This window comes from Periplaneta americana, chromosome 12 (assembly GCF_040183065.1).
Source record: "Periplaneta americana isolate PAMFEO1 chromosome 12, P.americana_PAMFEO1_priV1, whole genome shotgun sequence".
In the NCBI taxonomy this organism is placed as follows: Eukaryota; Metazoa; Arthropoda; class Insecta; order Blattodea; family Blattidae; genus Periplaneta; species Periplaneta americana.
Window position 1 is genome coordinate 6884204 of NC_091128.1, and position 14672 is coordinate 6898875.

General features: G+C 34.2%; 1 long non-coding RNA gene across 1 annotated transcript; it reads left to right on the forward strand.

Moving 5' to 3' along the window:
- Positions 1–817: 817 nt before the first annotated feature.
- Positions 818–13817, forward strand: LOC138710007 (uncharacterized). Its single transcript, XR_011335011.1, has 4 exons — positions 818–875; positions 2811–2858; positions 5313–5390; positions 13770–13817. It is a non-coding gene; the product is annotated as an uncharacterized lncRNA (long non-coding RNA).
- Positions 13818–14672: the final 855 nt, after the last annotated feature.

A 14672-nucleotide genomic window follows, 5' to 3' on the forward strand; every position in this document is an offset into this window, starting at 1 on the left:
CCAACGAACAGCGCTGGCGATCATCGCTGTAAAGAAACCGTGCGCATTCATTTCAATTGCTAGCAACTCCGGCGACAATCTCTTGCGATGTGCGCCCGGCAATGATCGCCGTAAACACACCGTACCTTTTTAGAGCATGGTCGTCACCACTCGCTGAAATGGGTAAAGGATAAGCGGAGCAACTGCCCCGTCGTGCAGCAGGAAGAGGTAGAGAGCGTACCCACTAGCAGCCACGAATTCACGCTGGTGCTGTAAGAGACCTGCTGGTTAGAGACGGTAGCCCGAGAGTGCACTGAGTTGACGACCGCTGCCATAGAATTTTGAAAATGGGAAAACACAAAGGAATTGGTCTACGCCACTACAGGACCCGGGAATGCGTGTCATCACATACAAGAACAAGCAGGTCAATTTCAAAGAGTGCGTGATTCCTTTCGCCGAAGGGCAGAGCAATGCATTGCCATGAATGGTCGCCACATTGAGCTCCTCCTACGAACAAGTGTTCAGATCTCAGAAAGTATGTGTTGTGGGACTGATATTTGTTAGACATTGTTTTCTCGTTTTGATGCATACTGTCAGTTATTAAAATACTGGATACTTATTTTTTTATATATACCTTCAGGAAGGTGGAAATAGAAAATATTGGAGGATGCTGGGTTTGTAGTCAAAGACCCACTCTTGTACAGGACACTATGAATGAATGAATGTGATAGATAGGAAGAAACTAAAATTTTGCTTAACAGAATAGTGATTTTACTCATTATAGTTGCCTAGCGACAAACATATTGCAGCTACAATATGTTTCTGGTAGTCAGTATTCTCCATTATCGTGCATACCATGGTTACGACATCAGTACGACAAAAGCAGAAAAATGAAGGTAAGTACAAGAAATTTAGATCTCTTTTTCTAGAAATAATGAATGTCTATCCGTTACTTCAATGGAAACGTTGATGGACGAGCGATAGCGTTCAAGTTAAGAGTTCGATTCTGTATAGGGTTGGGATATTCTACGTTGATCTAATTTTTTCGGCCGCACAATAGCGTATGCCATTATTTCCATAAGGGTAAAGAAGAGAGGCATGTAGAAGATATTACGGTAAAGATATCACTATTGCTATTAAATACCTGTGGGTTTTCATTTTATCTAACAGCGAAAGTTCACCTTTTATTTTGAAGATTTGTGAATAAAATACGAATTACAAGAGATATATTATGTAATATAACTGAATATTATTTTAAATAGTAACGCGTGGGCAATTCGAATTGCGACATTGAAATTCATTACTATATTCGACAGTATACATCATTCTGTAATTGTTAAAATTTTCTATTTACCGTTTTATCTAATAGCGAAAATTCACCTTTTATTTTGAAGATTTGTGAATAAAATATTAAGTATAAGGTTCTTAGGAAAATATTTGGGGCTAAGAGGGATGAAGTGATAGGAGAATGGAGAAAGTTACACAACGCAGAGCTGCACGCATTGTATTCTTCACCTGACATAATTAGGAACATTAAATCCAGACGCTTGAGATGGGCAGGGCATGTAGCACGTATGGGCGAATCCAGAAATGCATATAGAGTGTTAGTTGGGAGGCCGGTGGGAAGAGATCTTTGGGGAGGCCGAGACGTAGATGGGAAGATAATATTAAAATGGATTTAAGGGAGGTGGGATATGATGGTAGAGACTGGATTAATCTTGCTCAGGATAGGGATCAATGGCGGGCTTATGTGAGGGCGGCAATTAACCTCCGTGTTCCTTAAACGCCAATAAGTAAGTAAGTACATCATTCTGTAATTGTTAAAATTTTCTCTTTACCATTTTATCTAATAGCGAAAATTCACCTTTTATTTTGAAGATTTGTGAATAAAATACTAAGTACAGGAGATATATTCTGTAATATAACTGAATATTATTTTAAATAATAACGTGTAGGCAATTCGAATTGCGACATTGAAATTCATTACTATATTTGACAGTACACATCATTCTGTAATTGTTAAAATTTTCTGTTTACCATTTTATCTAATAGCGAAAATTCTCCTTTTATTTTGAAGATTTGTGAATAAAATACTAAGTACAAGAGATGTAATCATTATTATTATTATTATTATTATTATTATTATTATTATTATTATTATTATTATTATTATTATTATGTAATATAACTGAATATTATTTTAAACAATAACGCGAGGGCAATTCGAATTGCGACATTGAAATTTATTACTAGGCTATATTTGACAGTACATACCATTCTGTAATTGTTAAAATTTTCTATTTACCATGCTGATTCACCTTTTATGTCGAAGATTTGTGAATAAAATTCTAAGTACAAGAGATATAATCATTATTATTATTATTATTATTATTATTATTATTATTATTATTATTATTATTATTATTATTATTATTATTATTATTATTATTATGTAATACAACTGAACACCAATATTATAGAATTCAAAATTTCATTCCTCTCTATTGATTGTAAACAGTACTAGATTCAGCGAGAAACCGCTGGTATTGTTATTTGTGAAAATATTTAATACCTAATGTACATCAGCATTTTACCTAACTTATCTTTAACTGTCCTAATAATAGTGTTCCCTATTGAGAACTAACGGAACCATTTAAAAGTTTGTCAGTTAGTTACACCTCTGGTTTTGATTTATCCCGTGGTTAGAAAGTTTCCTTACACTATCACAAAATTATAGGTCAGATATGTTTGGAGACTAGTGCACCTATTCGGAGAACATGTACTTTCTAAGATTTCCTGTACTCATAATGTTAAATTGTTTACTTTTCCAGGCATTGCGGTTTCTAAGTCAATGCTACGGTCGGCTGTTTCGTAGACCAGTAAGTGGAACACTTTACACTAGAATATTATCGATTTATTAATTTGTCCTACAGAATAATTTTTCTCCTCAAATATTAACTTTACACTAGGCTTATTAAAATATAGATTAATACAATAAGTTTAAAAAGAAAATATACATATATTTTATATTATTAGTATAATATAATTCTAAATATTAATTAAACAGTGTCATAAATGAGGTGTGTAGTTGCTAAATCAGATACATCACTTTTTTTTCGAAACTGAGTTAATATTATATTTCATATCTTCATATGTTCTTCAACTGCTGTAGCACTGTTGTGCTCCAAAGCCAGATACATCATATGACTTAATTCTGTTCTTTTTACATTGAACTGAAGGAATTTAAGAAAATCACAGTTATTCAATATACCGTTAACAGCCTTATAGAGTAAAATTTGGCTATTTATTAATCGTCGAGATTTTAAAGTTTTATAATTAAATTCAAAAAGTAACTGATTATATGAAATTTGCTTGTCAGAAGACGACGCGTGATGTCTTTTTTAATATAAATAACGTAAAAATCTTTTCTGTATCCTTTCTATTTGCATCTGATGGGACTGGAACTGAGGTGACCATATTACAGACGCATACTCTAGCTTACTCCTAACTAGAGTTTTATATAGAGTATCAGTAGTATTTACATTTTTTAATTCTTTTGTATTTCTGATTATAAATCCTGATTTTCTATATGCATCAATTACCACGTGATTTAAGTGCATTTTAAAACATAAGTTGTGTGTAAAATAAAATACACCCAAATCCTTAAATGATTGTACTCTAGGTAACTTCACACCATTAATTTCATACGAATTTTGAGCAACTGTCTTATTTTTAGAATATGTCATAAAGCAACATTTATTAAGATTTAACAGAAGAAAATTATCGATTCTCCATCTATATAGTCTGTCCAAATCAAGCTGTAGATCAAAAACGTCTTGTTGTTTGTCAATGACTTTATACAATTTAACATCATCAGCATATAGTAAACATTTAGTGTGCAAAATCTGTTTAGGCAAGTCATTGATATAAAGTAAAAAGAGCAAGGGACCAAGGTTGTATCCTTGGGGTACGCCTGAAGTTACTGTGAATGGTTTTGATTTTACTTGATTGAATGAAACATACTGCTGCCTGTTGGTAAGATATGACGTTATTAACTGTAAGTATGAAAAAGATAAACCAAAACTTGAAAGTTTATTAATTAAAATTTTATGGTCAATTTTATCAAACGCTTTGGAAAAGTCAAGGTAAATCACGTCTAAATTTCTGCGATTATGTAATGTATTAAATGCCTTTTGTGTAAAATTAATTAGATTTGTTGTGGTAGACCTATGGGTGTAAAATCCATGCTGATTTATATCAGTTGCACTATAAACATGTTGAAAAATTCGTGTATATAGAATCTATTCAAATACCTTGGACGGGGCACACACTATTGCAATGGGTCTATAATTTTCAATTTTACTATTATCACCAGATTTAAACACCTTTGTTAATTTCCACATTTTCGGAAAAGTTTTTCGTTTTAAAATTAAGTTATACAACAAACATAAAGGATACATAAGTACTTCGAAACAAACTTTCAATACATATGGAGGTAAATCATCTGGGCCACAAGATTTTTTAGGCTTCAATTATTTTATAGCAGTCAAATATTCTTGTCTAGTTATAAGCTCAGTTGTTAATGGATAATTAATACAATACAGTATAATATAATGTTGGGGGTTATGTTACAACAGTTTATTTATTTTGTTAATGTGCTTCCTCTGATTCACAGAACTGTTTTATGTGATATTACAAAAGTGATACAAAAATTGTTAAAGATTGGAAATAAACGATACGTTGCCTTCTGTCCTGCATTTCATTTCTTGCTACTTCGCGCGTATAATGCATAACCAAGATAGCAAGCGTTCCGGTATTACATCATTACAAATACGTCATTGCTTTTTGTCGACACTTGTGCCATAACAAGCCAATTACGCACGATTTTCCAAGTAATAACAACCTGTTTATAGTGGTAGGATGGCTTGAAAGTCTTTATGCAGTATGTTTTATGTATCTGATTAATGTCTATGAGAGTCATCATGTGAGACTTCTTGCTATTTGATGATTTCATTTTCTGTGATGTGTTTGCTTCAATTTGCATGACACGTTTCGTTGCTGAAAGTGACGTTTCTTTTTCTTTACTATTAGGCATATATCTTCTTGTTCGTAAGATGTTTTGAGGAAAAAACACTGTGCCATTAATTGAAGGTACCAGCACTTTTCCAATAAAACTTTTTCTGGTCATCAGACATTTTTGAAAACACTGAAGTCTACATTCCATTCTCCCACAATGTGTACTTACCTTTCGTTCTGTAAAATTGTTTAGGCCTGAAGACAATTTCTTATTTTTGTAAAATGACTGTTATTCTTTCATTCATTTCGTTTCGCAGGAAGCAGCTGATGCCGAACGTGAAGCGACAAGGCGACATTTCAGAGTGTATGGAACAGTAACAGGAAGTGGATATGGGGTGAGTAACTCTTCCATGTATATGAATTAGAGTGGAAGTTGCGTACGAGCTATTCCATCTCAAATCGACCGAAATATAGAGAAAATTGACCTTACAATTTCTAAATAAATGAAACTTTTTTGTACGTAGAGAACTGTGATACAATGCTTTGTGCAAAGTGTTTAAATTTAAAATATTTAAATTTATCGTATTTTCATAAAATTAGCAAATTCAAACTGTTGTAGCTCCGAAACCCTTTCATCCAATGATCAAAATCATGGTTTATTTTGATGCTGAGAAATTAGAGTTTATATTGACATACAAACAGATTTTCTTACTTTTTATGGAAATGGAGAAATTTAGATTTTTTCCTCATTAAGACGCCTTTGGCCAGGAACAAAATATTTTAAAAATATATAGTTAGATTCCGCATTGAAAGTACAAATAAACACATATTTTTTACTTATGGTATGTTGATAAGAATGTATTGAAAATATCAAATAAAGAAAATAAATAGTACGCGCGTGAAGTAACCAGCTGGCTGTGAGGCGGGAGCTAGCCAGAGACAAGCAAGGCCAGGAGACAAACACGTGATGTGTTGTCTAGTAAGCGCATGGCTGAGCTAGCTTTATCACAGCTTTTCATAAACACAGGAGTAAAATGACGCCCAACACTCGCTTATCTTCAACTCTCAGCCAGTGTGTGCGGTATAAGCGCCGTTCAAGTCTAGGCGTGTGAAAATAATCTATTTAATACCCTCGAAACTTATTGCCGTACCACTAAGCAAACAATGCCGAATCCCTCTTAATAATGCAAGGCTTTTTCTCAATATATATATATTTTTTTTAATTTTTACAAATGGCCAAAAATCCTAAAAGCAAGTAAAATGAGATTATCTGTCTCTCTGTGTACAATAAAAATAAGGATTACTTCTTAACATAACCTACAAGATGTCAGCTTCAAAATAAGCTCTCGTTCAATGTTCTGCAGTAAATGGTTCCAGAGTTCGGAGCGCTGAAAGAGGCTTGTTTTTATAAAATACGCTAAATTTGTCGCTCAATAATACGAAAACCGTTTGACTTTCGATAGTATATTTTTGAAAATGCACTCCCCTCACCATCTTGTATAAATAGGGAAAAAATTAGAGTATAAAAAATGCGAGGTTTTTTACTGATCGATTTCATACGGAATAGCCCGTACAGGTAGGGAAGGGGATTTTGAATTCACCAGCGTATTTTTTTCTCTAAGATATTTGCACATGTGATAAGCAATTATTGTGTTTGCTCACTTGCTTAGTGCTGTTGTGGAACTGGACGGTATACATAAGTAAAGTATATACAACTTAATCATTTACTAATATTTTACTAAAGATTTCAAGGCAGAAATATTATTTGATAACCTCTTATGAGATATATTTTAATAAAGGTAAATTTAAAGCCATAATCATTATAACAGGAGGTATAATTTAACGATAAACATATTTCCTTTATGAAAAAAACTGCATGCATATTTTTTAGTTGTATGCGTTTCTTTCTATCCATGTCATAAACTGTAATGAACTACTACTTCATGGTATGCGATGAAGAAAAATATCATGAATTCATAATATTTTGAAGAAACTAACCCTGTCAAAGCCAAATGTACAGTTTTAAGCTAAGTCATATCAGTTACAAGTGATCAATATAACTAGTTTAAGATTACATGCTCAAATAGATAGACAGACATAAAAGTATATAATTGGGTAGATACCATTATCCCTTCGTCAGTTCGTATCACAAACTTCCACAGCTGCACTTCTAATCTGTCTCACCTTCAAGAAAAACAATCCAGTCTTTTGTTCGTATTCTCTATTCCCCATGAGGTCAAGACATGCAAGCGAACTCCTATTCTGATTTAGCATCGAGGGTGGTAGATATTTTCTCCGTACTTGTTGCAATTCGACACACTGTATTAAAATATGCCTGTAGGAGTCCTTTTCTCTGCAAAGGGGACAAAGGCGCTCTCCTTCTTCGTTGACAATTTTATTAACCTTCATAACCCCCAATCTTAGCCACGCTAAACCTGCTCTACTGCCTTTGTTACAAGAATTTATGCAGTCACACCTCCCCCAGTTAAGCATGGGATCTGATTGTAAATGTAGTGAGGACTTTTCCGAACATTGGAGCTCAATCTCTTGCCTCTCGATATCAATTAAACGCATCTTCACATTAGACCCTATATTCCTCCAGTTATTATCACTTCTATCCCACACCCATCCCATTCCTATATGATGTAGCCCAGAATTAAGTAAGACACCAAGATCTATAATACTATCTCTCCTAGTAATTATGACATTACTAAGAGAATAATTACCATTTAATAATAATAATAATAATAATAATAATAATAATAATAATAATAATAATAATAATAGTAATTTAATAAAAGTTTAAAATAATAGTTACGACAATTGTAGTTCAAATTTTCTTCTTGCTTATCTTATGGATATTGATTATTTTTATAATATTATTCAATTTTACATTTATATACTGTATCTGTGGACAGGAATTTCACATAATATGTGACTCCTTTTTGTCGAAGATGACTTTTGCCACGCCTTCATCCCGAATTTTCAATCCCTTCTTCCTGTTTCTCTGTCTGTTTATTCCAATACATCCCTTTGATCTCTGTTTAGAATTGTTTGAAGCATTTTCCATTCCTCAGCACTTTGTAGAACTGACGCTTATTCTACTAGATGTAACTGATGTAACCTAATTTTGTTGAAATCCCTAAACAGACTCACTTTGAATCTATGATTGGTACTACTTTTTAGGGTAGATTTCCTTTTTTCGATCGATGTAGTTCTAAACGTAAAGAACCGACTAAGAAATGATGAATAGAGTGAATTTCAGGACTTCTGAAAAAACTCACATCTAAAACCATATTCGTAATAGAATTCCTCACGGTTGGTTGCTATGAACATGAAGCCCGACAGTGACTATTCTATCATTTTAATTTGATTTATTTTTGAGGAGCGCATCATGGGTTCCCATCTTTCCGCCCCCTCCCCCTCTGTTGTGTATTCCACTATATAGATTAGTCTTTATAAGACCTAGATTACTTTTATCAATTTTTATTCATTGAACAAGTTCTAGATTTGAAATTATTACTATCCTCTCAGCCGGGTATTTATCAGAAGGTACCGCTTCAGTATCAGGCTGTTATTTAAGGGGAGATGATGGTATTTTTGATGAAAAATGACTTAATTTAAGAAAAATAATTCTTTAAAATACTCTGTGATATTTGTGGATCGCCAATTTTAAACTTCCTGCGTTATGCATTTTTAAATCACTCGCCCACTTTTATTGTTCTTTCCGGTAAATTAAATTTTCAAAAAATTGATTTTTTTCTTTAAAATACCCTTTGATATGTGTGGAATGCATTGCATAACATTTTGTGGGTATTTGTGCCCTTATCGCACGTTGAGACGTCAATTTTAAACTTCCTGCGCTATGTATTTTTAAATCACACGCCCGCTTTTGTCCGTTTCCAGTAACTTAAATTTTTTTGCTACATTACCAGACAAAATGATTATAATTTCTGAACTATTAAAGATACATGCATGAAATTTAGAACACACATTCTTTAGACTATTAGGAAACTTTTGTCTGTAACAGAATTTTGTTAATTGATTTCATTTTAAAAATACGTCCGTTTGTTTGCAAGAAAGGAAATCAGAAAATTGTTACTAAATTTTAATTGTTTATTTTACAAACCTAGGGACTAATATCAAAATTCTGTTACAGACAGTTTGTAGAACATACTTTTGCAAATACATTGCAAAAACATTTTGAATCTATCTTTAAAAACGGTTTAGATATATCGTTTTTTGGACAATCCTGCATTGGGCATATATTTTTTAAAAATTTGGGCCCCCAAATAATTTTTTTTTCAAAATATTTTTATTTCATTGAGTTGCCACAGATATGAGCTCTCTACATACATAAAATTAATAATTTACACCAAATAGAAAAAAAAAAAGTTAAAAAAAATAACATCCTCTCTCCTTAAAGGAATTAGACATATATTTAAAGTGTCATAATTCGCCTATACTAACCAGGCCACTAAAGTACAATCGTTACTGATAGAATTAATAAAACCAGTGGAATATTACACTTAGTCCACCATTATCCTTTGTTTCTGTAAATACTTGGCTAAAGAAGTGTTAATAATTTCATATGTCCAATAAATTCAATGCACAAATATGAAGATATATACAGGATGGCCCACTTAACGCCGTCACCTGCGATAGCGTGTGAAATATTTCAGATATCCAGAAACCGACAATTACAAGTTAAATTAAATCGAAGGGGACATCTAATATACGTAATGTATTTTTTGTATATGAAATAATTTTCAAAATATTAGGCTTAGTTGGTTTCCTTTTAAATAATGGCTGTTATCTTTTGTATTGCAAATCCCGAAAAGACAAAGTATATGATTATGTCTCGTGACGAGAATATTGTACGAAATGGAAATATAAAAATTAGAAATTTATCTTTTGAAGAGATGGAGAAGTTCAAATATCTGGGAGCAACAGTAACAAATACAACTGATACTCGGGAGGAAATTAAACAGAGAATAAATATGGGAAATGCCTGTTATTATTCGGTTAAGAAGCTTTTATCATCCAGTCTGCTGTCAAAAAATCTGAAAGTTAGAATTTATAAAACAGTTATATTACCGGATGTTCTTTATGGTTCTGAAACTTGGACTCTCACTTTGAGAGAGGAACATAGGTTAAGGGTGTGTTTGAGAATAAGGTGCTTAGAAAAATATTTGGGGCTAAGAGAGATGAAGTTACAGGAGAATGGAGAAAGTTACACAACACAGAACTGCACGCATTGTATTCTTCATCTGACATAATTAGGAACATTAAATCCAGACATCTGAGATGGGCATGGCATGTAGCACGTATGGGTGAATCCAGAAATGCATATAGAGTGTTAGTTGGGAGGCCGGAGGGAAAAATACCTTTAGGGAGGCCGAGAAGTAGGTGGGAGGAGAATATTAAAATAGATTTGAGGGAGGAGGGATATGATGATAGAGAATGTATTAATCTTGCTCAGGGTACGGACCAAAGGCGGGCTTATGTGAGGGCGGTAATGAACCTCCAGGTTCCTTAAAAGGCAGTAAGTAAGTATGTAAGTACTGCAAATGTTCCATTTGCTCTGTCTAATAACAACTGATTAATTTACAGACTGTTTGAATGTCACCTAGTAGAGTAAACATAAACAATGTCTGACGCAACCTCATCATGTTGACTTAATTGAAGACCGAACACACTATAATACTGTAGGCTACACTACTCAGTACAACCCTTATTTCTTCAGTTCTGTACTGGACAAGTGAAAGATTAGCCATCGGCGACAAATGTCATTGCACACCGGAGATTTTGTTTTGTTTTTTGAGAATAATTGTTTATTTTTTATTCTACACTACTTTTATGTCTTACTTCAACATGTGTAACACGTACGTAGTATTAAAATGTACCTACAAATTGCGATTTAATTGACGCACAAATGTAACCAGATTTGTCCTCCTCTTATTCGAATCTTGGTCAGACATTGTTAATGTTTACTCTTACCGGTGACATTCAAACAGCCAATAAAGCAGTCATATCTTATTACACAGAGCTAACGTATCATTTGCAATACAAAACATAGTTGGTTCCCATTTAAAAAAAGAAAGATGACTCTAATATCTTGAAAATTATATCAGGTACAAAAATTACTTTACATCACAGTGTTGCATTGGAGTTAAATCGCTCACTTGAACTCGGTCGAATGTCGCACCCTCGAATGAGATAAGATCGGTTGTGATACGCTCGTAATGAATAGAAGCACAGTACAAGGTCATCTCACCGACATGTGTTATCTTGTATGGAAGGCGACAGATAAGATGCACATATGTTTTGCTCACACGGCAAAAATAAGGCTTTATTTTCTGCGTTTATGACAAACGTTTAATGGAACGTACCAAAACAGTAACGTGAAGTTGTAAATAAAATAGTACGAAAAACTCCGATATATAGTTATTATTGCCAATTAATAATTATTCAATATTTGATGTACCACATATTATATAATATGATAGGTGCATATAGGCCTATAGTGTTCCGCCTATATACTGCGACAATGTAACGTTTTACAATATATTATTGATATAGCAGTAGATTAATAACAATATTAGTACAGAGATAACGTCACAGAAAATATAATAAAACGAATAATCATGCGGGACAAATGTACAGACGCAACGATTGATACCTTATTAATTAGAGATTATTGTTGTTGCTAGAAAACTTGATACGGTTCTTGCATTATCGTGATTGTGTTCTTCGTTTATAATAATTACATTTACATACAATAACATCTATCACATGAGGCAAAAACAAAATCACTCCCGTGTGGGGGAAAAGAAAAAAAAAAACGTTTACCTACACAATTTATATTACATTTTAAAGCAAGTTCTGTAGTAGTGCTATGGAGAGGTTAGTTAAACACTGCAAAGTTTCGAAATGATAAAAATCTATGATGTTACTACACAGTTCATCACTGTAACAAGCACGGAGGCCTAACGCTCGGCTTATGTCGTTCGAGGATTTATCGCTCGCGACAATTTTACCCATCATGCATGTGCGCTACCTATCGGATTATGCTATGAACTACTTGGCCCTCGAGCGAAAACGTCCTATGCAGACCTCTGCTTTACATGTATCAGATGTAAGTTAATTTAACTTTTAATTGTCAGTTTGTGCATATTTGAAATATTTCACACGCTATTGGAGGTAAAAAATTAAATGGGACACACTGTGTATATACAGGCTGATTACTAAACGTCGTCTTGGAAGACAGGAGTGTGTTAGAGGATATTGTGTTGCTGAAATTCGAGATAAGAACCGTCATTTTATGATGATTAGTTACGGACATATTAGGGGCAATACTCAAAATCAAATGGAGTATTAGTTACTTTCGTCCCACAGCCTGTAGTATTTGGAGTTAAATGTCAAAAACACAATAACTATGTGATGTGTGCGACGTGTACCTGTCTGTCCCTGATATGATCGGAATTCTTCGTTTAGGCGTAAGAACTGCGAAGAAAATTACAGTAGTCTAGTTGGTTTGTTTTAAAGTACTATACAGTGAGTTCTCTGTACAATAACACTGTTTAAGCTCGCATTACTTGTCTGTCTCTGAAATGATCGGAATTCTTCGTTTAATCGCAAGAACTGCGAAGAAAATAACAGTAGGCTAGTTGGTTTGTTTGAAGTACTGTACAGTAAGGTGCGTAAGTCTCGTCACCCCCACCAACTTATCCATTTTTATTATGTTGCAATGGTTGATACTTTACGTTCCAGCTTGTTTAGTGATCCAGAACATCAGCATGGGCACCATCATTGTCGCTGCACAAAATGATGAGGCGCCATGTCCTGTGCGAAATTTTCGGGAGGAAAATTCGTTGTGATTTCCCTGAATGCCTCCCTAACAGCTTGCTTCAAATCTTGAATTGTCTGGTATCCATGTTTCGAGACATGCTGCTTAATTATTCCCCAAAGGGAAATCACACGCCTTTGCTGCGGAAAATTTCACACAGGACTTGGCGCCGCATCACATGTTCCGTAATAATGGTCTGGATCACCCAACAAGCTGAAACGTCACACATCTGCTATGATATGTTCAAAATGGATGCAAATCAACATACAAACAAAGGGGTTGACAATACTTTCGGACCTAACTGTACAGTGAGTTCTCTGTCCACTGTGACAGTTTAAACTGGCATTACAATACGTATGTGTTTGTCATTTTGAAGTAAGGTAAGCACGTGATGTTTACATTGCCTACGTCAAACTGGCGCCGGTTTTCAAAGTGTGGTGCGCGAGTCGCCCGTTGTACGGCCTTGGACTGAATCCTAGCAAACCTGTGTGCGTCATGCTTGGAGTAAGGAAATGTAATTTGGAAGTGCGGGATGTTCGATATGGACAAGTCGGAGTCACAGTCTGAACTGAAATCTTGCATACAAAAGCGTTTAACACGGAAATAATATTTGGCCCAAAAGACAATCGGGAAACATTGCAAGATAGAGTATTGGTTCCTACCTTATTTATGCATGTTTTGATGTGGTCTATTACGCCCTGGTCTTCGAAGACGGCATTTAGTATTCATCCTGTATGTATATGTTATATGTGTACATCTAAGATTTCGTGGCAGTTATTCTGACGAACATGTCAGCAGCCTACATTGTTTCCTTGGTTTGCTGTCATTGGCATTAGTAATAAATCAGAAGGTACTGCTGACAATTACCGACGCAGTGCTATGTTTTTAACATGATTTTTTAATAGTTTCTTTTTACCTTTTCCAGCGCAAGTTGCACCGTGTGTGGGCTCAGACAAACGTCTTCACCCCTGAGGTAACTATATGTGTATAATATATTATATTACTCAGATGCTCTTCCTTAATATTAGTACCACTGGATCCCATATCTAATGTGTTTATTGAACAAAATTCGAGAATTGATTTCATTTTAGAACACAAGTGTTGATACCGGTTTCGGACTATATGCCTTACTTTAAAAATATTAATTTTGTTCAATCTGCACAATGGATACGAGTAATTGTCTCTTTATGCTCGACCATGCCGAAATGTACTAATTATACACCTGGTAGCGGTCCTTTAATGCATGTCATTAATGTACACTACTCAGCCAATGACAAGTCAGCTTACAGGTGTTCAGCCAATGAATAGTCAGCTTTGTACCGTTATAAAACCGCAAGTATCGATTATTCTCGGATATGCAGTCGAAAGAGAATTAGCGAAAAGTCACGGAGGCTGGAAATGCAATACTGTCGCAGAAGGTTATGTTCTGTTACTATAATAATTAGCGTAAATTGTAAATAATATTCAAGTAAATTCAATTTGTCATCTCGTTTTTCAATGTCGAATTCAATAATCAAGGTTATATCAAGTTTAACGGAATTACATCAAGGTCAGTGACAGTATTGTTCTTCGGAAAAAATCAATAATTTCGCGTCTGCGCACATCTCACAATTCGCGACCTAGAACAAGGTCACTTCCGATGCTGTCAGATACAAATAAAATGTATACATCTGAATAATTTCAAGTTAGAAATATGGTCGAGCATGAAAAGTCGTATGAAACTTGCCTATAATGGTAATTAAGACGCTCGTATGAATATTACGAAACGAGCTTGCGCTCGTTTCATAAACATCCATGCTTGCGTCTTAATTACTATTATTATAGGCTC